We start from the raw sequence: 15,639 nt of genomic DNA, 5'->3' as shown, positions 1-15,639 counted from the left end.
GGACTAGCTAGGTGCCCTTCATCTCCGCTGTCTCTTTAGCATTGCGCTGCCAGTGCAAGCTACGCAAATGTTTTTTTTTTCTTTTCCGCAAAAACGAACATTGTTTCCGCGTAAGGAAAAATAAATTGTACAAAGAACCACTCCTTAAACCATTTCCATGTTACCGCTTTTGCGATTGCACTATTACTAGTGTCGATACTATGGCATTACTTTAGCGCTAAGGCCAGTTACTTTTGTGCTTCAATGCATAAAACAGCGTTTTCCTGAAAAAGTTAACTGGAACGCCCATGCATTTCGTCGGACACTTTGAAAATTAATATCTCGAAACTGGTTCAGTCCTGAGAATTCGTTCCAAGTGGATACGCCTTGCGAACTCGGTGGCTAGAATTCATAGGTTGAAAGATGCGCAGTAAAATAATTAATTAAAAAGGTAATTTGCGTAATTATGTTAGATATTCATTTAGGCGTTTTGACCATCCATTAGGCCATCCATGTCAGAATTAGCTTGGAACTACATAAAACAATTAGCCTCCTTAGAGCGTCGTCGCATTAATGCGAACACAAGAAATCCTGAGATACGGTCAATTCCATACTTCAGAACTCTCTATAAGCATCAGTCATTAATACATTACCTACCATTCACTTTGAACACATGCAAAAATGGCGGTAATTTCAGTAAGAGAGAACTCAGCTGACACTTTGGTCGCTTGTAATGTATATGATGTGATAATTATTCAGCCTTTGTGTATGGTTCTGAGTAGATATTGTAAATCCTGTTTCGTTTTCTGAGCAAATGTTGATCTTGTAAAATTCAGTCTCATGCTATGTTGTATAGCTGGTGTTGCGTTGTTTTGTATAGCTAGTATTGTTATTGTAGTGTGGTTTAAAATGCATTCTGTTAAAACTTTTTCCAATTCTGTTAACTCGCCGTGACGCAAACATTCTTTGTCTTTCCGTTCATAGCTATTTCGTCAATGAGGAATTCCAGCGATAGCTGGAAATATGTGAAATATTGTGCATGTGTGCACACTGTTTGCTGTACTATTGCCTTGCCTGGTCTTTTGGGTCACGTCAAGCTGCATATGTAGCTTTTAGTCCAAAATGACCGTCCAGCATGTAAAGTGGACAATAAATTGATTTGATTTGATTGATTTCGTCGGACACTTTGAAAATTATTATCTCGAAACTGGTTTAGTCCTGAGATTTCGTTCCAAGTGGATACGCCTTGCGAACTCGGCGGCTATAATTCGTAGATTGAAATATGTGCCATCAAATCATTAATTAAAACGTTAATTAGCGTAATTATGTTAATTCTTCAATTAGGCGTTTTGATTTCTCGTGGAAGTAATGGCCGCCTCATCGAGTAGTTTAGATCAAGAATTATAACTGCGTTATCTGCCACAGGCAATCATTAAAAATTTGGTTCAGCTAAAATGAAACACCCTATATTTGCATGCTAAATGACATCATATAACCATATCGTACAAATCAAGGTAAGTGCATGCGCACCACCAGAAAAAATAGTAGCACAGGCAATGGGCCGGATTACTGATGTTCCCGTGGGAGAAACAAAGATATCGGCCTTTTATTGCTTATATACTGCAGCTGATTAAATCTCGAGAAGGTGAGGCTGACAGATTGGTACAATCTGTAAGTAAAAAAAAGAATTTTTTTCTTACAGGACGGGCCTGGTCATTCGCACGCGGGCCCTAGCTAAGCTTAGTAATGAACGCCCGGGCCCGGGCCGGGCCCGGGCTCAGTAACACGGGCCCGGGTCGGGCCCGGGTTTGGAACCGCGGGCCCGGGCCGGGTCCGGGCTGGTCTCGGTCATGTACGCCCGGGCCCGGGCCGGGCTCGGGCTTTCTATTACTGGCCCGGGCTGCGCCCGAGCCTCGTAAAGCGGGCCCGGGCCGGGCTCGGGCCGAAAAATCAGGCCCGTGCAGTGCTCTAGCCTGCGCAGTCGGAGTGGTTGGGGATTTTTTCCGCCACGGACGCCGACATGCATGCCTACGCCGGATTTTCTGCGACACGGGGCCCTTAACGCTGCCGCGTTAATATAGCGCCGTGCGTCGCGGCTCTGCCAGTCGGTGCGGTGATCGGTGCGATACCTGAATATATCACGAAATGAAAACACGTATACAGGTGCGCTCAAATTTCGCATTAGGGTGTATCGTAATCGGCGATGAATTGTTTTGTCTCTGGAAGCGACCTTGCTGTTTTCACATTAGCAAAGAATCAGTAACACAAACGTTGCGTACATTAGACGTCAACATTTATTATCTGTGGCATTCGAAAAAAAAAACACCGGAGAATGGTTTATGGGAGTTCCTTACACAGTATATAATCTATAGTCTGCGAAAAGTGGAAGGCTGTAAGTCTAGAGACTGGTGTATAAACAGTCGATGTAAGTTCACCAGTAACACTCTTATAGAAGTTATTGATAAGAAGTATAGGGCGGTAAATCCTTGGATCACTTATAGATTACTCTGTGAAATTTGTCTAAAGAAACGTTATAAACGTTATAGACATATGTATATTAACTTTCTGTGGACCGTCTAAACTTTTCAAGGTGTTGAGTCTAGTAAGTTAATATTTGCAAAGAACAGATAGCTTTTATGGTCTTTGCCTTGTGCCTGACAATTCGTGACGTTCTTCATGATGAAATGCGCGAACTTGCTGATCTGGCGATCGTATTTCAACTTTATGTTGAAAACCATTAAACAAATTTCGAACACGTGGGGGTGCAGCTGCGTTGCCTGTATTAAAGCGAAGGTCGCTATGCCGCATCAGCTCTCTTCAGTGCAGTGGCTTGCGAAGCAAAAAAAAAAAAACTTGGGCTTCTGGTTACATGCAACAGCGCATGCGCTGAATAGACAACTTAAGCGACTGGGCATGAGCAAATGCACATGGGGCATAGGGCTTCTCTAATTCTTTGCCACAAAAATGTTCTCCCCCTGCAATGTTATGTGCCTCTGAGTATGTGCGTGAATGAACTAGCAGAACTAGAGGCAAAAAGCATCAATGCCTGTTTCGCCGAACAATGCCATGCGCGCATTGGAAAAAACATCTGCTAGAACATTTGCGGCTTACCTATAAGCACACCGCGGCCCTCTTCCCCACGACACGTGTCATATGACCCCATTCTAAATTACAGAAAAGAAAAGAAAAACATAAATCAAAGAAAAGTTTTATTCTTATCTTAGATGTAGAAACATGGACCAGCAAGTGCAACCTTACAAAAAGCGCACACCAAGTACTGCCTTGACAGGCATTGTTCATTCCACAAACATCGATGGCTGATTTATCGTTTCTTTTGTACGGAAAATCCGCAACATGGCATCTGTACCTATTCTGCGCAATCTGCATCAGATTCCCTTTTTTTGGTTTTAGGCCACCCTGCCGGCCTGTTACTCGCTGCTGCGTCAAAGCGACCAGCGACGGACGTGGTGCGAACTAACATTGACTTATTAAGCAGTAAACCTACGAGGGTGTGGAAAAAAAATAGGACATACGCAGTTGTGCATAATTGCAAGTGTATGTCCCCTCTTATTTGTCGTTGGTCGGTGTCTGCTTTTCAGTAGCTTGTATATAGATTACCAACTAGCCCAGGAAGCGGTCACACTTTACCTAACCTGATTTTTTTTCTTTTTTTTACCTAACACACCTATTTTATTTCAACAGCGCCTTAATTTGACAAAACATGTGCGCAGGCATAATAAACTCTGGGCCAGACTTCGGAATTTCGGAAACTGCGAGAGAATGACAGTATTTCGAAATTGACTGTGCTAATTCTTTCGCAGCGAGATGTACGGGATACCATTGAAAGGCAGATGGTTATGAATAATTTTTCACTTCGTATTATGCTGGGATAGGACAGCAGAGTCGCCCAGCTCTTTTTCTTTTGATGGCTCGCGATTGTTTCTTATTTTTATTTTGCTGCTAAGAACTACAGACGCCTAGCAAACCCACGCGGTTGCTCTCCATTTTATGACCAAAACTTCATTGAACTTTGTTGTTAATTGAATGCTGCCAATTTTAGTATTGTCATGTTGCGAAGCTTAACAACACATTGGCAGAAGTGGTAGCGCAGAGAACAAAGTCTAAAGTATGAAAAAAAAGAACAATATGGCATGAACCTCTGCATTCATTTTGTTTTGTTTTTTTTTAGATAGCATCTCACCCTACCGTAAGTCCAGGCAAACAAATATGTTTTATAATTGTCGTTTAATGCTAAAAGCAGCCAGTGTTATATACTTTGTATATCTTCCGCCCAGGACAAGAGTCTTCGTACTCTCTTTCACAGTTTACTGAAGGTCCTCTGTTCACGGATTCTTTCCATATGTGAAGTTCACACTTTCTTTTGCCTAAAAAAAAGAAACCAAAGCATTATTCTGGAACTAATGTTATTTACAGCACCAACACATGGGTAGTGTTTTGCGCTTGCTCAGTATACGAGAGAAAGAGAAAGAGAGAAAGACATTTATTAAATAAAGAAACGTACATGCAATAAAGTTGTAGTGAATGAATATGGTATACTTTTAAAACATTTTACTTTGAGAGCGTTGCCACTTAACAAAATTTGTACGAAATATGGAGAAGCTTCCATCGTTGAATTTCCTCAATCTATTCATTTTCTCTGTGTGTGTGGGAATATTGAAATTTTCATGTACGATGAAATAGTCCTTGCTGTTTTCTTCGTATTTGATGGAAGAACTCAGTATTTGATGTTCACCAATATTCGTTTGTGCTCGAATATAAAGTGACAACAACGTTTATTGCAGTCTACAGATGTTGAAACAAGACTTGAAACAAACACTGGGAATTTCCTAAAAGCCATGAATGAGAGCTAATGAAATAATTATAAGGGCCATATTTCCACTAGCCACCTTGAAAGTTTGTAGAGTAAACACTTCCCAATTGAATCACTTGTAAAATTCTAATAACACTTTTTTATTTACTTTGTCAGGTGTTGCGAATGCAGAAAGCGAATAGTACCTACTCTTAGTTTTCTCTTTCTGTAAGATTATTTGCACTAACAAATGTTTCATGATATCAGTACGTAAAACGGTTACGAAGTACGTTGGAGCTGCTATATAGTTTAGTATTCTTACACCGTGGTTCCGTCACAAAGAACGCACGAATTTTGCACGAAAATTAAAATGAATACCTTACTTAACAGCGATTTACGAGTGAATAAATTATAGGTAAATCTAGTATTGCGTGTGCCCTAAGTGTACGCGCCTTGAGCACTGACGGCTTTATCTGCTGCAATTGCTACATAATCATTTCTTTTTATGGTAATGGTGAATAGGGAGATTTAGGGTCATCAAATCATGAGTGATTATCTCACTTTTAAACCTCTGCTGGTGCGAATATGTCCGAACTACGCGTCTATATTTCATTTCATAGTTCACCTTGCTCAATATATTCCCAATATTTCGTCAAAAAATTTGTGAACAATTAGAAAAGCCCCCCCCCCCCCCAAAAAAAAAAAGTAAACTGAAAAACAAGTATTGCTAATCGTGGCCCGAGGCGTCAAACGAACCACCTGAGTTCGCTTGTGACATGCACTAAGGCGTCAAATAGAAGTTTACAGTTTAGCCTGACTGCTAGTTGTCGCTTTTGTGTGGAAAGTACTTGTCGCCGAAAACGGAAACTGCCTAAGTGACGCGTTACGTGAGCATGACAACAATTTAGGGTGTGAAATACACAGACCGATCGTAGAGTGGCTGCAGAGAGAACATTGATGTAGTAAAGCTTGTTAATGTTTCCCGCTAACATGGCAAATAAAAACCAAGTACTTGAGTGCTGAAATATAATAGGCACGCGTGTAAAAGAATAACTTATTGTCCTGCTTTCATAACGTTTTTATTATCATGTTCCTTGGAGTTCTTTATGCTCATTGTATTTTAATGCTCATGAAAGTGGTAAAAAACCTCATTTGTTTCTATATTAGCGCTGTTCATGTTTAATGGCTCCCAGCTAAAATAGATCAAGTCTAGAAAAAAGCAAAGCCTCCTATGCGGGTGAAACTATCATTTTATCACCCTTCTGGTGAAACGTCCAATTTTCTTTCTGTGGCTACTATACTATTGAACATTATTCATTATTATCCTTATTCACAGTATGACAAAATTATGCCGCAGAGAATATATGAAAACATGATATTCAGTTGTTTCTGTTGCACAGCTTTTAAGTGGTTCTTTTATTCCGGTTTTAAAAGCAATCTTCCAATATTTTAGCAAGCCCTAAAGCCGTCTTGCTTGGGTGACTCAGCATTGCTGCTCGGAAGTAAACGCGCGTTAAGAACTGAATACAAGAAAGCTTCTTATTTGCTTCGAAATTATTACGTTCTTCTTTTGTCAAATTATGAAAATTCAAGGGAGCTAGCATTCTTGAAAACACTGCGTTCCCGCAAGCAATGCTAGCATAAACACCGCACCACAATGCATACTGCGTGTACTTTACTTGCTTGTATACGCGCAATTCCTCCGTATTATATCAGGTGTGGATTTCTTTAGGAAAATAAACTTTATTTTGAAGTCTGTGGGATCGTATGTGACATTTTATTTCTACCATATAGTTTTAGCACATGCAATACATAACCAATAAAAAGTAAATATGCTTACATTTTCCATCGCTGAAGGTAATAACAGCACACTTAGCATCAGCATCGTAGTACTCTAATTGGTATTTCCGCTTCAGTTCTAATGAAAGATGTTTTAATGCGCTTGTAAAGAGATGTGGTATTTGTGTAGATCTTGTTGCATAACTAACATACTAAAAAGACAAAATACGTGGCAAAGAACATTTTATTGCATGACAGGTAACTATTGTTGTGTACAAATGATTGATAGACGTAAAGTACATTAAATTGTAAATTTGTGTGGTATATATTTTGAAGAAATGTTAAGAAAAATATACCTAGAGAGTCGGTACCTCTGAAGGACAGTCTCAGAGCGATACGCACATAGAACAAAATAGTTTTTCAAAGCGTAGCATTCTTTGGCCATGTGCCCGAGGCGATTTTATGCTCCTTTCTGTTCGGCATTCCGGTTCGTGTCACGAAAAAAGCCGTACCGCCCTTTAGCATTGGACAAGGTGAACTTATGTGATTACACAAACTTGCGTACGCTTACCGCCTTCTAGTTGCGGGCGCACGAACCTCCAACGCGATATTTTGTCAGCCAGTATGGAGTTCGTACGCGTATGCCAAAAATTCGTCTTTCTGGCTTCAAAAGGCTTTCTAAGCTTATCATTTTAAACAAAGTATTAAAATTGTCCGAAGGCAGGATCCGAACAGACGACGTCTAGTACTGAAGCCCGATATTAAACTATTACATCAAAGGCGCACGCATCGACAAGCAGCATAGAACACGCTTATGAATTTCTCCAGGGCAAGCGAGCGCGTTGAGGCGCTTCAGGTGTTTCGATTTGGCTTTACCGAGGAGCAGTTAGAACTTAGACGAGACCTTTTGGGAGGCAGGAACACGCGGAAAACGCAAGCAACCAGAGAATCGTGTCTGTAACGAGAGAGAAGCTTCTGAAGGGGAAGTGTCGAAGCGCAGGCTACCTTGTCGGCGGACAAATTATGCGAGCAATAGTAAGCACTACAACAACGCTTCCTTCATTTATCAAACACAAGATTGGTCGTAAAATCGAGCTTATTTGAGAAATTGTCATAATGTGCGTGGTATTCTTTGGAGTTGCTTTTAGGCCTTTCATTGATTGAAGTGCATTTTAAGTTGACTTTTCTATGGCGCGGTTAAACACGCCGAAGCGAAAAAGAAGAAATAATTGAGAGAAGCCTATCTGGAGCACTGCTGATTAATATTGGTCAGGGAGAGCTTTCTTTTTTTTTTTTTGCCAGATGGCGAGACGGCGAGCGCCACCTGGATGGTGTTGTTGCAAGGAAACGAGCGTGGAGCGCCGCTCTATGAATGGTAGAAACGCTGGAAAATGGGTTTGTGTTTGAGTTTCCGGGTAACAGAATTATGTTTTCTCGTATACTTAAGTTACAATCCAACGCTATCATGGCTGTAGGCTGTGCTTTAAATTGTACACTGCGAATTTTTTGACGCATTTTACTTTGAGAAATTCAATTATTTCAGCATCACCTTTGCGCCACGCGGAGGGCCTGCGTGATTGTGGTTCGGAATTATTTTTCGCCAAACGACGGTCGGTGCCGTCAGCACATTTTTTTTTTTTTTTTTTGCGACACGGCGCCCTTAACGCTGTCGCGTTAATACGCCCCAAGCGTCTCAACGCACTCGCTCGCCCGCGAGGAGTTCATAACTCAAAGGACCACTCAGCGACGCTTAATTAGGCATGGCAGCTGCCGAGAAAGGACCACCAGGTGGCGCGGAGTAGACAGGCCGGCTAGGGAGCCTACATGAAAGCGCTGTTTTAAAACAGCGCTTGCATGTAGGCTCCCTAAGGCCGGCTCACATCGCGCTCCGCATTTTCAATGTTTTCCGTGCGGAAATCTTGCCGGAAAGCCATCCAATAAGTACATAATTCTTTTCGTGAAGTTGTGAGAATTCCGATAAAATACCACCCTTTATGGACTACATCGACTTTGCGAAGTTTTTTGAAGCCCAACGACTCGGAGCACATGGAAAACAGCTAGCCCTAACGTCGACAACGGTGACCGGGAACCGGCGAATCGGAACACTCGCACGTGCCGGGTGCGCTAATGTGTACACGGAATCAAAACCAGTGTCACTCGGACACTTTCGGAACTGACGGTTACCGAAGGTAAGCGTCTTCCCGCATCGACGGACCTTTATTTGTGTTTAAAACCAAGCGACGGAGCGGTAACGGAGTTAGGCCTAACGAACTAGACGTAGAACGGCGGCGGCCGTTTTCATTTGTGCCGAGGCACGCCTAACGAGGCCTAACTCCCCATCGCAACGTATGGGAGTAGACGAAGTATCTCCCGGGCCCTCTCGGGCGTCGGAAATAATAATTTTGGATGACACGGAGTTAAATACCGAATCGACACCATCGCAAACCCAGTCGCAGGCGAGACGGGAGAATAATGCAGGAGCCGACAATGCGGCGGATGCGGATCACTCGGACGACTTGCACGTGGACTGAGTACGGATGTCATACCATCCTCAGCTGTAGACAGAAGAAGAAAATTCATCAAAAGAAGCAGCGCTCCTTTAAGTCAACTGCCAATGATTACAACAACAAATCAAACAACCCAAATAAACAGGAGGGCAAGATCAAACAAGGCTTCCGTCGAAGATGTAGAAGACACGAACCCACCACCCTTGCCGAAAGAGGATATTAAGATAATTATGAGGCTCACCGAGCCACGAATCAGGTGAGCAGGGTGAGGGTTGTGTCTCCCACTGCTCCTATACCGGAGGATGTACCGGAACTTGAATGTATCTGCATTAAAGTAACACTGTGGGGCCACTCGTTCATCTTGTACGCATTATATAGACCACCTGACTCAACTGTTGACTACTTACTAAAATTATAGGCACATATGTCTAAATACAGGACAAAAAAGTTCTTTTGGTTGGCGATTTTAATATGCCTGGAGTAGACTGGGAACGTTTTGAGACTTTTTCAACCAATACCTGTCATGCAAATGCAGTGTTTGACATAATGCTCACACATAATTTGACACAATTACTTCATAAACCAACGCATTACCAAGGTGCCTCTAAATCTGTTTTAGATTTGGTATTCATTCCGCGTGATTTACGCACATCCACCGTTGTAATTGATCAAGGGCTGTCTGATCACTACCTTGTCTCAGTTTCTATTCCCCTGGTGCCACTTTCGCAGACTATGAACTCGTCCTTTCATCATGTGAAGGACTATACACGTGCCCATGATGTACACATTATCGACCACCTAGAAAACTGTCTTGTAGATTTTGTTGATACGGATGTTTGCCGTTTGTGGGACCAATTTAAACGCATATGCTTCTACTGCATCGAAAACTTTATACCCTCTAAACGTAAAAAGGTGCATACACATACGCCCTGGATGACGAGAGGTATCATTCATCTTAATCGTAAAGCGAAAAGATTATATAAAAAGCATGCTGACCCCAAACTTATATCTGGAACTCTAAATAACCTCGCAGATGCGGTGCATAGCTCGAAAGAATACTACTTCAACACGTCACTCGCAAACTTCATAAAAAATGATCCAAGGAAATTTTGGAACTATATCAGCGAAAAAAGAAACCATATCACAAGTTTTTGTCGATGGTTCAATGGTATCTGATCAGACCGCCATTGCTCAACACTTCGATGACTATTTCCATAGTGTATTTTCTGCCCCTAGTGCTTCTCTACCCACCAAAACGGTGGACAATGCTGTAAATGTTAACTTCATTTCTTATCCTGGTGTCGTTGCTATGTTGCTTAACTCGAAGAATAAAACTTCTTGCGGGCCCGACAATATCCCTAACACATTTCTTCGTCGTTTTGCCGAGTCTATTGCAAAATACTTAGTTATTATTTTTCGTATCTCTTTCTTATCAGCGGAATTACCAGATGACTGGAAGTCAGCCCGTGTTGTGCCGATGTTCAATAAAAACGACCGTCTATTATTGCAAAATTATCGCCCGATCTCCTTAACATCATCGTGTTGTAAACTTATCGAACCCATAATAGCTCACAAATTAAACGAATTCCTAGAAGAACACTCAGTTTTAACGCATCATCAACATGGATTTGGAAAAGGATTTTCTACTAGAACACAATTGGTTAGTATAGTCCACACCTTTGCAGCTTGTCTTGGCACTAACAGTCAAATTGATGTAATATTTCTAGATTATAGTAAAGCATTCGACACTGTTCCTCACGATAAAGTAATTATAAAGCTTCGGTTAATTGGCATACCAGAATTGCTTATTTACTGGATTTTAGCATATCTGAATAACCGTAATCAATACGTTCCGGTGGGAGAACAACAGTCGGGCTGCCTTCCGGTAACTTCTGGCGTTCCGCAAGGGAGCGTACTCGGCCCCCAACTTTTTTTGCTCTACATCAATGATATTGTCAATGTGGTTAACAGCCCACTACAAATTAGTCTATTTGCTGACGATTGTGTTCTGTTTAGAGAAGTTACCTGCCTTAGTGACCAATGTCACCTTAACTCCAACTAAGGCAATGTGTTAAAATGGTGTTAGCAATGGGGAATGCTTCTTAATGCAACTAAATGTGTCTATCTCCCCATAATGCGCAAAAAAGCCCCCCTAGACTACACTTACAAAATGGCTGCAGCACCTTTACAGAAAGTAGCCTGCTCTAAATGTCTAACAATAACCAGTAACTTATCGTGGAACTTACACATAAATAACATCTGCTCTGCTGCTTTCCGGAAACTATGCCTACTACGCCACAAACTAAAACTGCCCCCCCCCCCCCTAGTGTTAAACTACTCTCTTACTTTTCTTTAATTAGGCCAAAACTTGAGTACGCTTCTATAGTTTGGGACCCTCACACAAAAATTAACATTAAGAACCTTGAAAGAATTCAAAGAAAAGTGGTCCGATTAATTTACAATAAATTTAGGACTACTGACTCCCCCACTGCATTATACTAACAGCAAACGGCATAGAACTATTACAAATTCGAAGAACTAAAAGTAGACTAGAGTCTCTATCAAACTGAATTATTCATAGGCTACCCTTTGACACCGCAACATACGTATCCCCCTGGATAAGCAGACCCACTCGACACCACTACTCTCATTCGCTAACACCAGTTTTCTCAAGGACTGTCACTTTTCGGTACTCTTTTTTTCCGCAAACAATAGCTGACTGGAATAAACTAACTGAAGCATTCCCCCCGCGCCCGTGATCTGTATGCCATTTGTGTAATTAGTGGTGTTATTTTGCGTTAGGATTTTATTATAACCAATTTGATTAAATTTTCTTAATCGCCTGCCTTATGACGACACACATATTGTGAAAAGCTTGTTAGAAACTTGTTTCATCCTGTTTCTTTGTGATTATTCTTGTGCATCCTGCTCACCCTGCTTGGACTTCTTGTCCGCAATATTTATTAAATAAATAAATAAATAAATAAATAAATATTGGATCTTTCAGCTTTGCATTGTGAAAAATGTCTGCGTTCCATTTCGTTCAAGCTCAATGGTGACTTGATTTTTATAGTGGAGGTTTTACGGTAAACCTGCTTTTAAAGATTCATGTTACCTGATTTAGTCGCTTCTTCTGAATGAAGGTTTGAAAATATCGCTGTTGCAGTTGATAGCTTCCCCTATTTGGATTTCAAGATACACTTTATCATTTTCCTGAATGCGTAGTCTGTGATCTACCGCAGTTTCCTTCCAGCCAGCCAACATCGAAAGCATACTTTCCATAATTTCAAGTTTGGCTGTAATTGGAAAAATAGGATACGCAAGTACTCTGGCTGGAAGACTGGGCGTGGGTTTGATTTCCGCAATCAACGAACACAGTGCGGCGTTGCAACTTACTGCTTTGTGTCGTTGCTCTAATCACGGGTGCACTATCCGCAGAGTCATTCCTTGAGAGCCGTGCATATACCGAGTACAACACATAGCTGGAACAAATTGATGAAAGAATTGATTTAGCCAAGAAAATCACCCGCAAATACTGAGCCTAACAAATGTGCCTGCTCCAAAGTTGTACTACTTTATAGCCACTTGGTAATGGTCAATGCGCTCCCGTCGCCTTCTTCACGTATTCACTCCTGCACTGAATTTCCAACGAGGCTGAGTGTTTTTGTTATCAGCCCGGAGGTTTGATTATTACAGTTCCATTGTACTCGGCGTATGATAGTGGCTCAGAGACAAAGCCGTTGTAGAGCAGGTTCACAGGGCTCCTACTCCCTAGTGCATGAAAAACACTGAGACACTTGGATACTAGCTGCAGTAATAAAATGAGAAGGCAATGTAGAAGTGAGAGGAATTACACGATATCGTTACACAAGACCCTTGTAATGTAAGGTACGATGCAGGGGAAAAAAGAAACAAAGAAAAAATTTTGCTAATCCCACGCACTTCTGGAATCAATGCTACGCGAAGCATTTTGCAGTTACCTGGCAATATAGCATACATTGGGGTTTCACAAAGCGATTCCAGGTGGACGAACTGGTTTGTATAAACGGAGTAGTAGTGTGGGAGTGGGTCGCGACCATACGTGCCTGTGCCGGCCGACAGTAGCACGGCGGCGGCCACGTTGAATGGAAGACGATCGTGAGGTGACAGTGGGAGGAGTTCTACGCAACCCACTCGACGTGAGCCTACGACGTGGAAGCTGTTGGTTTCGATATAAGTAGTGGATTAGGGTAAGTGAGAGAACCACAGACGGTGACGTCATCCGTGAATACGTGTTATGCAATCGTGCGTTTGGCTATGCGATGTGGTCTATGTTAAAATGATTGTATTTGTACTGCGCTGAAGAAATGATAGAGCACATTTGGGCGATCACGAAGTCGATACGACGTCACACAATATCTGCGCAGCGTCCTACGAGAAAACTACTGAGGAAAGTGGACCGATCCCAAAGATAGTGCAAGAACTATGTTGTGATTATACGTCTCACAAAGCGGAATATTATGCGAGGCGCGTTTTGAGGCTGGCATTTTTAAATAAAAAAGTCGCGGCTATATTCGTGAAAATGTGGTATATAAGAAGGATAGTCGCGACTTCGGCTTGCAGACAGTTCGGTATTTTTCCATTGCACCAATTCATCCTGACGCTGCGCCAGCGACATATTTACTGCAGGTACTATTACGCGTCGACATAACACAGCATTAGGTTATACGGCGCGACAAATGTTACCTCACAGCTTCGAATCATTTCTGGAAAAAGTACACAGAGGGATCACCGATGGCCTCACTCACATAAAAACAAACATAGATAAGCATGTTAACAGCATCAGCCAGAGGATACGCAAAAATACGACGACAAAAAAAGAAAAAAGAGGACGAAGCGACTATTTCTGGCACCAGGCCTTTCTTCATAACGTCTCGATCATGTGCTCATTGACCATGGATTGTAACCAGCTTGCCTATTTAAGCATTTTGCAGTGTAATTTTATACCAACGGGACTGCGTGAACGCCACGAAGTGAACGCCATTGATCAGTTTCTGCTTGTTGAAAGAGGTATGTGTTTAAAAATTAATCAAAAGGAAAGATTTCAATGATAGGCAAATGTACTTACTCTCTTTGCTCAAATGTTCCCTGGATGACGACTACAGGATAATCTAAATATTTCAGCAACCTTGACACAAACTTAAAATTACAGTTCATAACGTTGATCAGCATATACGACAAGCCAAGTGTGGCACTGTTATAGTTTGTGCTGGCGAAAACCACTTTGAAATTGTTCCTTCTTTTTCGACCTTACACGTGTTTCAGTAACTTCTAAGGTATTTACATGTGCGTTTTTTCTGTGCTGCTATATTAAAAACAATATTTTTTTTTCATTCTGCAAATATACAATGGTGCGTTATATATAGAGAATGGGCTGCAAATAAGATGTCAGAGCAATTTGACAGAGTGCCCGAGATCAAATACAGAATCACGTGAAATAAACATTGCACGGTGTGAGTAATTGGCCGCTACTTGATGTAAAAAAAAAGCACTCACCTCCCACTATACTTACGATAACCCTCAGCATAACCAATATATGTCGCGTTAAAGAACTTGATGTTCCTGATGTAGATGCACGTCGGATCACCGCCATAAATTTGGCGAGAATAACTCCTGTAGTACAAATATATTCTCTCATCCGTACCAAGAAACTGCAAAAGAATTAACAATGCCGTTCTAGCTTGGACGAGAATGCACAGCTGAAGATGTCAGCCATCTATGCATTCGGCCGTCTTGGCTCTGAGATGCAAAGAGCTAAACATTAGCCTGCTTTTTTTGCATTCTGTGTCTTCTGCAGTAAATTTTACCACCCCCTACTTCCGTCCCTCTATTCAGCATCGACTTGTAACGAGTGTTAGAATATGAGTCAAATAACGGAATCTTTCCTGCAAAAAGCAGCGGTGATCTCTGAAATGGGCGCATTCTGCACGCCACTTCTTCGGCACTGATTGGTTTAGAAAAAGTAAGGCATGACTCAAAACAAATCTTGCAGACACCATAGCCGATTATTGCGAAAGTCAGCCCACACACTAAGCCACAACTCGAAATCTCTTCAGTTCGAAACGCTCAAGTGTTCTTATATTTCCAGCGCCATGTTGTATACTCCATTCACACGACCTGATTTTATGCACGTGTTGTTCATGAGATCATGAGTCTACGCTAAAGAGCGCGAGCACTTGGAACGCGAGACAAACCCGCCATGCTCAAGCCCTGTGCACGCTCTGTCCTGTATTCCCCTGCTAGTCTTCCTCCTTCTTCCATCGTGTTACACTCTTTGTCTGCGGAGCTATAAAGCCTTAAGCCCGTTTCACATGGTGCGATTATGTCTGCGAATTCGCGCTTGCGAATTCGCAGCTGCGCGAAATAGGCTGCCGGACCCTTCGTGCGTGCGATTTTTCGATGTTCGGCGTGCTGAACTTCTCTGCGAAAACGCGGGTGCGGTGGAAACAGACGACCAATAGGAGGCGGACTCACTTTGTTTATTTTTTTTTGTTTCATTAACTACGGTAATAAAACGTTCCGGAG

General features: G+C 41.9%; 1 long non-coding RNA gene across 1 annotated transcript; it reads right to left on the bottom strand.

The window, feature by feature from the left end:
• Positions 1 to 4,224: 4,224 nt before the first annotated feature.
• On the bottom strand, positions 4,225 to 14,885 carry LOC125947531 (uncharacterized). Its single transcript, XR_007468354.1, has 4 exons — positions 14,611 to 14,885; positions 12,472 to 12,557; positions 6,630 to 6,707; positions 4,225 to 4,364 (listed from the first exon to the last, which is right to left on the bottom strand). It is a non-coding gene; the product is annotated as an uncharacterized LOC125947531 (long non-coding RNA).
• Between the last annotated feature and the right edge of the window lie 754 nt (positions 14,886 to 15,639).

The sequence above is a fragment of the Dermacentor silvarum genome, chromosome 8 (genome assembly GCF_013339745.2).
Source record: "Dermacentor silvarum isolate Dsil-2018 chromosome 8, BIME_Dsil_1.4, whole genome shotgun sequence".
In the NCBI taxonomy this organism is placed as follows: Eukaryota; Metazoa; Arthropoda; class Arachnida; order Ixodida; family Ixodidae; genus Dermacentor; species Dermacentor silvarum.
Note: the sequence above shows the minus strand (reverse complement) of the source record. Positions and strands in the feature narration are given on the sequence as shown.